Source organism: Hippichthys cyanospilos, chromosome 3 (assembly GCF_059441005.1).
Source record: "Hippichthys cyanospilos isolate Australia breed blue-spotted pipefish chromosome 3, RoL_Hcya_1.0, whole genome shotgun sequence".
NCBI classification, from domain to species: Eukaryota; Metazoa; Chordata; class Actinopteri; order Syngnathiformes; family Syngnathidae; genus Hippichthys; species Hippichthys cyanospilos.
In genome coordinates, this window is record NC_142371.1 from 9394450 (window position 1) to 9407329 (window position 12880).

General features: G+C 37.4%; 1 long non-coding RNA gene across 1 annotated transcript in view; it reads right to left on the reverse strand.

Annotated features, from left to right (window-relative positions):
* Positions 1-6273: 6273 nt before the first annotated feature.
* LOC148425701 (uncharacterized) overlaps positions 6274-12880 on the reverse strand; it is a 35776-nt gene continuing 29169 nt past the window's right edge. The window contains exon 4 of the long non-coding RNA XR_015865164.1: positions 6274-6589. This is a non-coding gene — a long non-coding RNA (uncharacterized LOC148425701). The remainder of the gene's footprint in view (positions 6590-12880) is intronic.

Consider the following 12880-nt stretch of genomic DNA (forward strand, 5'->3'; position numbering starts at 1 on the left):
CTTCACCTATGGTAACGAGTCGTGGGTTGTGATCAAAACAACGAGATTCCGGATACAGGCAGTTGAAATGAGTTTCCTCCGCAGGGTGTCCGGGCTCTCCCTTCGAGATAGGGTGAGAAGCTCAGTCATCTGGGAGGAACTCAGTGTCAGGCTGCTGCTTCTTTGCCTTGAGAGGAGTCATTTGAGGTGGCTCGGGCTTCTGGTTAGGATGCTTCTTGGAAACATCCCTGGTGAGGTGTTCCGGGCATGTCCCATCAGGGCATGTCCCATCAGTGCGTGTGCTCCAGTGAGCCACAGTAAAATACATAATAAAAATACTCTATTAAAGCATCAAAAATAAACTATGGAATATCTTTTTCTAAAAATATTAATCATAATGCAAGGAGAAAAAAAAATGCTAAAAAGTGCACAAAGTTTAGAACAAAACACATCTTTTTGCATTCTCCCTTTTTTTTCTCGAGTTGGTGTGTCCCAATCTGTCATTGATTTCATGACAAAAGCCCCCTAACCCACATGGTTGGCTCTCACTTTCCTGAGGGAAGTTTGTTATTTTGTATTATATTGTGTGCTGGCCCTTAGATGTTGGTGCCAACACCACTAATCCTGCAGGCCTGAAACTTACTGCCAGAATTTGCAGTAAGTGGACTGAGCCACCTGATGAGACGCAGAGTGGAGTTCTGGCAGAGGATGGACCGTTTTAGCAGCTATTCAGCACATGTATCTCATGTATTGGGTCATTCAGAGCCACATGACACCGGAGACTTTCGATTGGATTATTTTTATTTCAAATGGCAACAGTGTATGTATATGTGAGCTTCTTAGGAGACAGGAAGAAACCAGAATGAGGGGATGAGGAAATCGACCTTGTAAATTATACTCAAACTCATGTTATGTTATCTGACCAAGGGGCCATTTACAATGGAGCATTTTCATTCTGAAACGAAAAAATAAACTACGTTTTGTAGACTAGTGTGAACATTGCTGTCCTTACGTGAGATATTTCAAAAGGCAACATTTTTACAAGCTCGTTTAAAGAGTGACTCTTTCGAGTATTGGGCTCCTTGTTCTTTTCTTCATTCATAGTCCTCCTCAACTTCCTCCCTAATTCCTTTTTTCCCCCTATTCCGAATGAGCATGAAGCCAAAGAATTTCTCCCTGCAAGTGTTTAACATGCTAGTCTTTGAAGCATGGTCCAAGAGACTGCAATGTCTGTACTTTGTTGTTGTAAAATCACAGCGCTTGTGTGCTCTACAGTCTCCAAACCTTCATCTCGAAGGAGGAAGTCATGTTCTGCAGTTCTGGGGATGTTGAGAGATATTTTTACAGGCTTTTAATACAATACTAATAGGTTTGTGGCTCAGTAATGTTGTGTTAATGCTGTAATATACGCACATTTATGTTGCTCTTGGAGATGTTTCCCTCTGAGACAGGAGCTGACTAAAAAGAGCGTGGGCTGCCTTTTTGTCACGTCCAATAACTGGTGACTCACTTTCTCTCCATTGTATAATTGAAGCCAGAGTACATGTTGCCAAGTTGGAGATGCGGAGAAAAGTTCTTCAGAAGATATAGCGGAACACTTGTCGAAAGATGGTCTCACTTCCAATAATTGTGGTGGGGGAAGTTACTTATGAAGTCTTACTTTGATTTTAGGTGTTTCATGTGGTCAACGAAACATAAGATTTACGCCCAGACCTTAGCAGAAACAAATGTTTTACGGGTCTTCATGATGGCCTATACAGGATAATGTCACAGACGGAAATTTAAGTATTCATCATACTAAATTTTAACTGCACATTTAACATTGTTCGTGGAAAGTAACAATAGGTTTCTTTGTATTTTTTCTTATTTTTTTCTGCAGACAGCATTAGAAAGTTAGTAAAAATGGAAGGACTACTTAGGAGTGGCAGTAAACCAGGCAGAGGAAACACACCTTTCTTTTACAGCCACGGAATAAACAGACAGTAGTTTATGGGTGGTGTGTGACTGTCATATTGCAGTTTGTACATTTGAAGCAGATGTTTCAATGGAGTTTTTTAATGATAATATTTTCTTCCTCCCCAGTCCCCGCAGACGCATTATGACATAGAACCTTATCTGCATGGATCAGTCCACTCTTTCCCTTTTAAATGATGTTTCATGCGCTTTCAAAGAAATTTTGTTGAACGAGATTAGTTCAATTCACTTCCCCAAATACCGTACCATCACATTTATAGCGCGAATTTTACTGCTTGTAAAAATATTATGACTTGGTTGAATATGTTTCTCTTTAGCTACATTCAATTTCCTTTGCATTTACTTCATTATGGTTGGAAAAAATATAGCTGTTCACAATAGCCACACAAACTTTGAAAAGCGTCAACAACTGTCAGAGGTCTGAGAAAGATGAGCCCTTCTTATCAGCTCCCTCAGTGTACAGCCTTCACCTCTGCCTCATACAGACCTCTTAAATAGCTATCTGCCTCAAGTCAAATAGCCACCCTAATTTTATGGCTTTACCACCCTTTGTGTGCGATTCTTCACCTGTGATAGTGTTCAAAGGTGCATCCATCCAAAGATAACAGTTTACAGTAGTTAATTGGTGATTAAACGACAAGATGTCCTTGTAAAATGTCGCTACCTGTGGTGTAGCGTTTAAAAGAGTTTTATTTTAGGATGTAGGACATTTCATTGGGTTTTAAAAGTAAATGTTTGTTTTAAGTTGATTTATTGGCTCATTTTGCAATGAAAAAACTTTAAACTGATTGTGGTTTATTGGACGCCGTTGCATAGCGTATGGACAAAAAGCATTAGTGCTGTTATGGAATATATTTTGAGTTGATTATTTTATAGGTCATTTCATCAACTAATCAAATAATTGAATAACATTTCATTTTGCGTTAAAGTGTACTAAAAAACAGGTTTTCTCATTTGGATTTATTTACTAATTTTTGTTGTTTATTTTGTGTTGTACATGATTAAAAAAACAATTGGTCATTATTACAAAGGAGAGATTGGTCATACTCACTAACCTTTTTGAAACGGATTCAGTCAGGTTCAGACTGGTTCAGTCATTGTTTTCCCAAAAATAAGATCAAATGTCTTATTTTGATAAAGCATAGTCGATAAACAACTTTTAGGAAGATCTACAGAAATCAGGATAATTACTCTTGAGGGGCTAAATTTTCAGGCTTTCGCTAATTTTGAGTTAATCAAAAGGTCTTAACAATTTGAATTGATTACTCAAATGTCAGTATAATGTCAGTACATGTCTATATATATATATATATATATATATATATATATATATATATATATATATATATATATATATATATATATATATATATATATATATATATATATATATATTCGATTAATTATAAATTAAATTATTAATTAAATTATGGCGAGGAGACGCACTTTGGAGATTCCCTGCATATCATGTATTTATTGGAGCTTCTTAGCAAAAGCTTTTTCAAAAGTATGCACTTGAGTGTGTCTAAGTGACATTAAAGTGAATCTGAAAGTGAATCTGATCCGATGCTAAACAGTTGCTAGACGATGCTAGACGAGTTAACTGTAAATGCACATGCCACGGATGTTGACCTACTTGCAGTACACATATTTACTTAAATCTTAAAATATTAAACCGTGTACAACAACTGTATTGTTATCCCTTCTCATTTCCATCCCTTAGCTGTAGTCGGGGACACGGAGGACCAGAGCTGCCCCCATGTTTGGTCAGCTACTGGCTCCATTCCAGTTCGACGTCTGAGGGCTGTTACTCCGAGGGCAACTCTGGTCCGCCGTGTTTTCCAACTACAGCCTTGGGATAGAAACGGAACAGTTACTGTATAAGGTTTAATAATTTAAGATATAAGTAAATATGTGTACTGCAGTAATCTTTTTCTCAAACATGTAGAGAATAATGTAAATACTTTTCACTTTTAAAGAGTCGCTGAGTAAGATTTAGACCGTTTTTCATTAAAAAGGAATAAATTAAATGATTACAAATTTCAAAAACTTGCAAATAAATTTGTTCTTAACAACCAACTGTATGTTTTAAATATAATCGTTGATCAAGTTATCATTAAATGACATTACTTGGGGGGGTGGCACTTCTCCAGAGGCTGCCATGTTTGTTATAGCTATGGATAATGGTAAATGCAGCACCTCCTGCTGTCTGAAATGAAAACCTGTCAAATCTTACACAGTGTCCCTTTAAAAAAAAAATCTGCTGCCTACATACACATGCATGCTAATTCCTGGTGAGGGCTAATTTGCACATTTCACTTTTCTCGAGGGGTTTTTCGGCCCCCAATAATTGTGAAAATGAAGGAACGCAGTATATTGTATATATTACAGATTGGACACAGGTCATTCATTCAATGCGTTTATTTTCATGACTATTTGCATACTAGATTCTCACTGAAGGCATCCAAATTTTGAATGAATGTGGGTTTATTTACTTAACAAAAAAGGAGAAATAATTGACAACATTTTATACTTATTTTATACTTTAGTTTTTTAAAAATTGCTACCCTTTGATTTGATTACTGCATTGCTTTCTGCGCTCTTGGTATTCCTGTGATGAACCTTAACAGGTAAGTCACCTGAAATGGTTTTCAGTTCAACGGTTTTATTTATCAGGGTTAATTACTGTACCTTCTCGCTGTATCAGTTAGGTTTTGACCATCAGTCGTGTTGTGCATAATAAAGTTTTATTATTTCATTAACTAATATGGACAACTGTTAAAATTAATATTATGCCAAGAATCAATCTGCAAACTAAAGAACAATGAGTGGCCATCATTATTTTAAGAAATATTGTAGTTCATTTATTCATCATCAAAGACAGGCAATAAAAAATACTGCATTTTTTTTCTTCTCATGTTCTTGGAGAAGTAAGCATTTTTGCAGTACTATTACTCTCAAACTATATTTGGATTTCATTCTTGTATTTTTTGTACTTCATTCAATTGAATACATTTCATTGTAGAAAAAAATAGTTTTCTATTCCATGCAAATGTAATAATCATGTCCACAATATGTGGTCTCTCCCTGGCTGTCATCTTGCGCGTCATTCAAAAAGTACAGCGGGAACTGGTCAGCTATTGTGAGATTTGCAGTCACCCTAGCCTGAGCCAGTGTTCTAAACCCATGTAATTACATTTTAAGCAGCACTGGCTTGTTGAAATACCTCCAGTAATTAGTTTTGTTTTTCCACCCTTCATATAATCTTCTCCTTTTGCGTGAGGCTTGGACCACATGGTGGAAAAAAAAGGGGGTGAACCGAGCAAGTCAGAAGGTAATGTGGAATTTCAAAAAAAAAAATCTGACGTAGTTGGATGTAATAATAGAAGAGTACCCCGCAATCCCCCGCTCTGTCTTCCACCCACACAAACACATTAACAGAGACCACCTGTAATGTGTTTTGGGGGTTGTTTCCTTTGATTAGGAATGTTATGGGAGTACTGCATAAATAGAAACGCAGCCCAGACTGTTTTATTTTGTTTATTTGTGCATCCACCTGTGTTTCCAACCAGAAGAATGAACTTGTGATAGAGATGAGAAACATCTTATCGTGCAGAGGAAGTCAAGTGGGCTGGTCTTGAAATGACTTTTCTGTCAGAGATTGCAATCAATTAAAGTGTAATCATCCAAGTCCCATTTCATGTTTTGAAGTCTTTTAAACTGAGCATCAATGGGCTTTAGCCCTTCTACATCTCTTTTCTCTCCTCACGGCTCTTCCCTTTGTCTCTGTCAAATATTTATAGCTGATGTGAGATAAGATTATTTCAGCTTCGAACCTCTCTGTGCCAGCTGCCACTGACCTTTGCTCACAATAAAGACCGTGATGTGTTCTGGGCAGGACGAAGATTGTTTTATTTGAAGCTCATCTTAAGCCTATCTCGATAGGAAGGTATAAAGACAGAAAGTTTGTGTTCTTAGCATGCATCAGCAAGGTGATCCAATATCGATAGTGTGTTTTAAGTTAATCTTGCAAGGTTTTCAGTTTCGTCAACGCCTGACAGTTTTCTGTGTTGGACTTTTGTGTGAGGATTTGTTATGACGCTCGGTATCAACATAGTGAGACTGTTTTTTAGGATTCATAAAAGACATATGGTAGTGTCCCATTATACAATCAGAGACATGAAATGGTGCGGCCAATGCGGCTGAACACATTACAACCTGTCATAGTTGGACCGCAAATAACCTGCTTGCCAGTCATCGTCATGAGTGGAAAATCTTGTTTAATAAAAAAAAAAAAAAAAAGGAACACCATCTGGGCTTTTCCGATTGTTGCAATATGTGCTGATTTGTCTCAAATTATATTTTTGCTAACCTCAAGCAACCTTCAAGTTCTTGCGGCTACACACTTGAACACTCTGAAGCAGATGCACGGCACAAGATAATGATAGTGGCATTTGATCAAGATGTCTTTCAGCTGGGAGTAAATACAATAAAACTTCAATCCTGAACGACTTCAATGCGTATGCAGCGCAGTCAGCACAGTAGTTTCTCATCGTATCTTATAGTTTTATCATACATCTTTGTTTACTGTCCTCAGTCAGAGTTCAGCCTGATAATGTGAATGTACTGCATCTACCTGCACACAGAAGCAAAGTTAGACAAAAATATGGCATCCATGGACTCAAACATGTCAGGAAAATTGCATATTGTTTTTTTTTTTTTTTATAACAAGAAGAATTGGAAGGTGGATAGTGTATTGTAAGCAGATTTAATAAAAAGTCCTGCGTTTTTAATGCATTGCTGCCTTGACTTTAGCGGTGTAACTACAGCAGTAGTGCCACCTAACGGCAAATCAACCAAAAAATAAAAAAGCAAAAAGTAGTGTGAGCTTATCAGGGCTACTGTCTATTTATTTCTCAACTCGAGTGACTTTGAACCGTCACACCAATTCCCTGATTAAGAACTCATGCACTTGCATATAACGATAAAATAAAATGTCCCTCACTAGTTGACGATTTATGAAGTGTTATGCCGCAAATAACAAGGCATGATATAGAAATAAACATGTATTATTTAATCAATTGTAATAGTAATGAACAGTTCTATTTATATGAATGATTCTACGGCAATACCATAATAAAGTACCTACCAATATGTTTGCCTTTTTTTCCGCCTCACTCAAACAGCCTGTGATTTCTCAGAGCAACAACCACAAAAATGAACTAAGATTAAAATGTGTAAATGCCTAATGACATTAAATTTTATATGACTAGTTCATTTCATTTGAGTTATTGAATGCCGTTTTATTTATAATAACATTAGGGATAGTAATAGTATTATTAATAATAATTGTAATGATCAAATCAATCAATCAATCAAATTTTATTTATATAGCCCTAAATCACCGAAGTCTCAAAGGGCTTCACAGAATGAAAAGAGGTCTTACAGAGACATCTTTTCAGTATAGGGTACACAACAGCATCCCCTGTCAAAGCTCCCAGAAGGGGAAGGAAAAACTCAAAAACCCCAATTTGGGGAAAATCAGAAACCAATGGATGATAATAATAATAAAATAATTACAACCAAGCAATTGCTATTAATTGCTATAAACCCTTGTTACCTTGAATAGATCGACATCCAATTGTAAGGCACAAACAGACAAATAAGCAAGTGTGCTCATAATCACAACTATGGACTATGAGACTGACATAAAAAAAACAAGTTTTGAGAATGTGGGAGGAAGCCGCTGTACCTGGGTTTAAAACTCCCAACTCCAAAACTGTGAGCCTGATGTGATGACGTAAATTGTGCTCTCTATTAACATTAATACTATTGATTAGGATTATAGTATTATTGTCATTGTGGTGACTAATTAAACATGTTCTCTATACACTTGAGTAATTCTAGAAGTGTTCTACAAAATGTTGACTGTTACTCAGACATAATACATTAATATTCTATACCGTAAAGAACAGTATCAGTTATTCACCTTTGTAATTAATGAACATTAGAATTTTAAGATTTGAACTTTGGTCTGTTTGGCATGATACTACCAAAACACCTGTGAGAAAAGTCCCTCTCCTGTGTGCTTTTATGTTGTAACGGACCAACAACCACATTGCCTGTCTGGAGCCAGTCCTCACTGCAGTCTGTTGACTTTCTACCCCATGAGTCTTTGCTCACGCAAGATATACATTTGAAGGTGTTTGTACAGGAGTCTCCAAATGCATATACAGTATGTATTTTAGTGCATATTTATTTGTGTGTTAGTGTAGAAAACTCTCATCCGCATGTGGCAGGATGGCTGCCATTACGACCTTTCAAACAGCACCGTTTGGGAGCATAAAAATGAACTGATTGCGAGCATAGCAGGGCACCAGTTCCTCACTTCTAGCAGATGCCTGTGATAAGATAATGATAGAACGGTTATCAGGCGTCCGCATCGACGTGTTGACCGTGGGATCACATAGTCGCCAGCACCCTAAACTGATGACAGTGTAGCAAACAGGGCCATTAGAGCAATGAGGCCTGCAGGCAAGCAAAGTGTAGTTTAGAATATAAAGTGCACTTAACTACTCAGGGATGTTGATGAAGCTATATAATATTGATTGCGATATGATAAGGATGGGCTGTTTTGTCAATAAACGGTCCAGCCCTTATCTTTTGCATGTCACTGTCAATGACTATGGAGCGAAAGGATTTCTTTCTCACATGTGCCGTTCAAATACTTTCCATTTTTTTCAACACAATCAAATTTAGCGTAAAACAATCACCGCTCTCTGTTGATTTTAGCTGACTTCTGTCAAAGGTTGTGCTAATCCTTCACTCATCTTTGCTATTGTCCTCACTGATACTCATTTGAATTGCCCAGTACAAAGGTGAAGGGTTTATTGGTGCCATTCGCCATCTTCTAGAGGCTCTGGACAGCAACCGAAGGAGGGTATTACTTGGACTATTTTAATGCCTTGACAACCAGCAACCAATTGTGCATGGAAATGTCATATTATCTATGAAAGATAAGTGCAAGGGTGCCTTTAAGCTCAAAGGGTATTCAACGCAGAGCCCTCAATATCAGTTCACTTGATGTGATCTTTATGTTTCAGTGTTGTTTTCTTCTTCTGTTTATCGTCTCGGTGCTGCAGCTATGCCAACGTTTATCTTTGCCGTCATGGAAAATGCCCTGCATGATGTTTGCGCTTTGGACATGATGCCATGATAACATGTTTATGTACGGTATTGAAGTCTATGTTTATTTCAACTCTTTCAAACTTTTGTAAATAACATGGCCTTTAATTATAATTATAATTTAATTATAGTTATAATAAAAAAGACAATGCTACATTAAGCTGTGCTTATTGTCTTATTATGGTGTGCTTATTCATTTGATTGAAGGTCAGTATTCTATTTTGGTACCTTCATCTTAAACATAACAGCAAACATTTTAAAAAAAAGATTTCTCTCTATCACTTTACTCTTGATTATTATTGTAATTGTTATTATTATTATTATTATTATTATTATTATTATTATTATTGTAGGGGGCAGAGTAGTGGACCAGTATCCAGCATGTTTTCCTCACATTTTTTTGGTTCTGGGTTACACCTCGGCTCTGAGTTTGTATATATGTAGATCACTACGAAATGATGATGTTAGTGAAGACTGTAAATTCGCTAACAGTGTGAATGTAAGTCTTAATGGTTGTTTGTCTGTGCCCTGTGATTGGTGGAAGAAACACCTTGGGAAGATTTCATTTATCTATTTTTAATTTCACACTGTGAAAACGTATTTTAGGCAAACAATTATTTGTGTAAAATCTGGTCAAATTTAAAATACCTCCAGATTAGTATGAGTACAGTATATTTTGATATTTGTCTCAGTTTTGCATGGTTGAGGAACCAATTTCAGACAAGCTTGTCGGCAAGACCAGGCAGCGGTGGGAATGTCAAAAGAGATTGGAAAATTACTTGTGAAAAAAGCACTACCCACTTCCAAGCCCAGATTTAAAACAAAACAAAGAAAACAGTGAGTCATAATGTACATATATCTGCTAAAATATTGTATTTATGTTTTCCTAGTGAATTACATATTGCTGTTGGAAGATAACCAAATTTTTTAAAAAAGGGAAGTGCTGTAGTTGTACTAGTATGTACCTTTCCCAATTTCATCTAAATTATTTTTATTAGGTACATATATGACATATAAATGCCTCTGGACTTGGGAAAAAAATGAATAAATTAGTTTGTTGGGGCAAGGGCTCACCTTAGCTAACAACCTCCGTTGCTCAATTGTCGCTGTGTCTGTTCACCCTGAGCCTTGGTTGAGCCTCTGTTTGTATTCTGGCGAGACATCATCTATAATGAGCACTGATTAGTTAACTCATGTAGAAGCCTCCTACTATTTTTGTCCGCTCCGCTCAGCCATCCATCAAGGCACTCACCCACCCTCCCAGACGGGTGGCATTCTTCAGAAGTGTCTATGCTGCAGTAAGAGGACTGCTACGCAGCCAGTTCAAGTTCATCTGTTTGCAACATGCAACTGAGAGCGTTTGCTGCCTTGTTCACATTCTTCCCTTTTACTCAATCACCAATGCCAATTTTCACACTCACATCAGTACTTCAACTTATAAGTAACTATGAGCAACATACAGTTATTTTGCCTGTCTCTCTTTCCTGTCCTCTCATTTCCTTCACACTCCTTTTCAATTTTAACACTGCACAGATGTGAGGAGGTGGTGTCAGCCCTTGACAGTCACTATGGGGCTTAGCCCTTCTACATCCACCTACACCAAGTGGACCTCACCCTCAGTCTGTTTTTCTTTCCACTGGGGAGGTGAATAAATGTTAGAAGGTCACAGAAGGAGTGTGCCTTTTTAGTCGTTGAGTCTGGTTCTGTGATGTCAGCTTGTGTTTATTTGTCAGACTTTTGAACAGGGCAGAATCAAACATTTTCGCATCAGCCTGGTAAAACAAGTTGAAGTGAGAAAGGGGTCATGTGCTTGGGTGTAACATAAACTCGTTCAAAACAGAGCGCGCAAAAGGACTGCTGTGTGCATTTTAAAATTGCAATTTCTGTGGCAATTGCAGTTTTTATAAACCACACAGACACCAAAACCGTGGCATATATAAGGCAAGGTCTTATATTTGCAAACATCAAGTATTTTCCTGTGTAATTTTTATGGGTTTTGCAGCAGACAACGGGCCTAACCTCAACATGAGATTTTAAGAGAAGAAGAAGAGAAGAATATCCACCAGAAGTTACACAAATGTAGCAGAGTCACATAGAGAACCCTCAAAATCGTGACAATGTATATTGGCACATAGAAGGTGAGACGTGTGAGGTATGACTTGACGGGGAAATGAAACACCTTCACATCATGCCTTTGGAAGAGAATTTAGAATATGTTCAATCAATTGAAGTAACTTGAAAGTTTTACCTTCAAGTAATGTAACCGATTAAGCCAAAGGAAACCCATTAGTGTTACTTGTCTTACTCTAAAACAATTAAGTTGGATTCATTAGAACATATAAAGAATTCTTTCAGTTTAACCAGTAAAAAGTTCATTTATTTAAACCTTTGGAACAAAGTATACATTTTAATCTCATTGTCATATATTTGAAATGGACATTATAGTCAAGATGAAAAGTGACTTGAAATACATTTGGAATGATAGGCAAGGTAACTTTATTTACACAGTGCATTATTACAAGTTGTCAGCAAGGTTAGCACATCGGGCTTACATGCAGAGCAGCATGTTTGATTTTGGGCTTCTAGTCTGGAGCTTGCATGTTCTCCCCATGCCAGCGTGGGTTCTCTCTGTGTACTCCGGTTTTCCATATTACCAAAGACATGCCTGGTAGGAATATTTGAGGCTGCAACTTGCCATTAGATGTGGTTCTGAGTGTGAATGGATATTCATCTCTGTTTGTCCTGTGATTGGCTGGCAACCAGCTCAGGGTGTACCCCGCCTGATGACCGAAGACAGCTGGGATAGGCACCAGCAAGCCCGCAAGCCTTGTGAGGACAAGTGGTTCATCTTTTTTTATTAACTATGCAAAAAAAACAAAACAAACTTAAGAATTGGTTCATAACAGCTTAGTCATATAGGCATGAGGGACACTCAGCGTAGTTTTTATCCTAAGCGAAACTTGTTCTGGACCCAAGTGCTCCTTCAGTGACTTTTTGAATGTCTTTGGATTGCTGTAAGAAATCTTTGTCAGCCTCATTTTCTGATAATTCATGAGAAAACAAAAATGCAATGTTTACCATTGTAAAAATTCAATCTACCAGAAATAATGATAGGAACGTTTACCTGAACGGAACAAGCTAATACATTTAAGCAATTTGAATGAAAAAAAACAAAAAAAACTATTTGAATACTTTTTTTCAGTGTAGGAAAATATGTGTGCACTTGTTTTGGGGGCCCGTCAAGAAAGTGTGCCTTCCACAAGCTGAGGACATTGTGGTGTTTGCAGAAATAATAAACTGTCTTTTATCAGATGGACTGTGCTACATGCTGGCCATTACGGCCTCCAGAGAGTCTTTAAGCAGGCCACAGATAAAAACTAAGAAGTGATGGGTTCTGCGCGATGCCCTTTTGTGAGAGGAAATTTAATGAAAGTGACTACATTGGTAGCAGATGGAGCAGTTTCCTGGAGCTCAGTCTTGGTGGAAATATTAGACTGCACCACACACACACTCACGAACACACACGTACACTTGCACTCTTAAACATCCACAGATCCCAAGCCTCTACAGTTAATGTGTTCACCAGATTTACAGCATGATAGCAACTAAGAGATGAAATTGGGAAGTGTTTATTTGTCCAGTACATAGAACACCATTGGTTAATATTTTTCTGCTTGTTTTTCTGTCCTATTGCTTTCTATGTCACTCTGCTTTGTCCTTATATTTTCTTTACACACCCTTC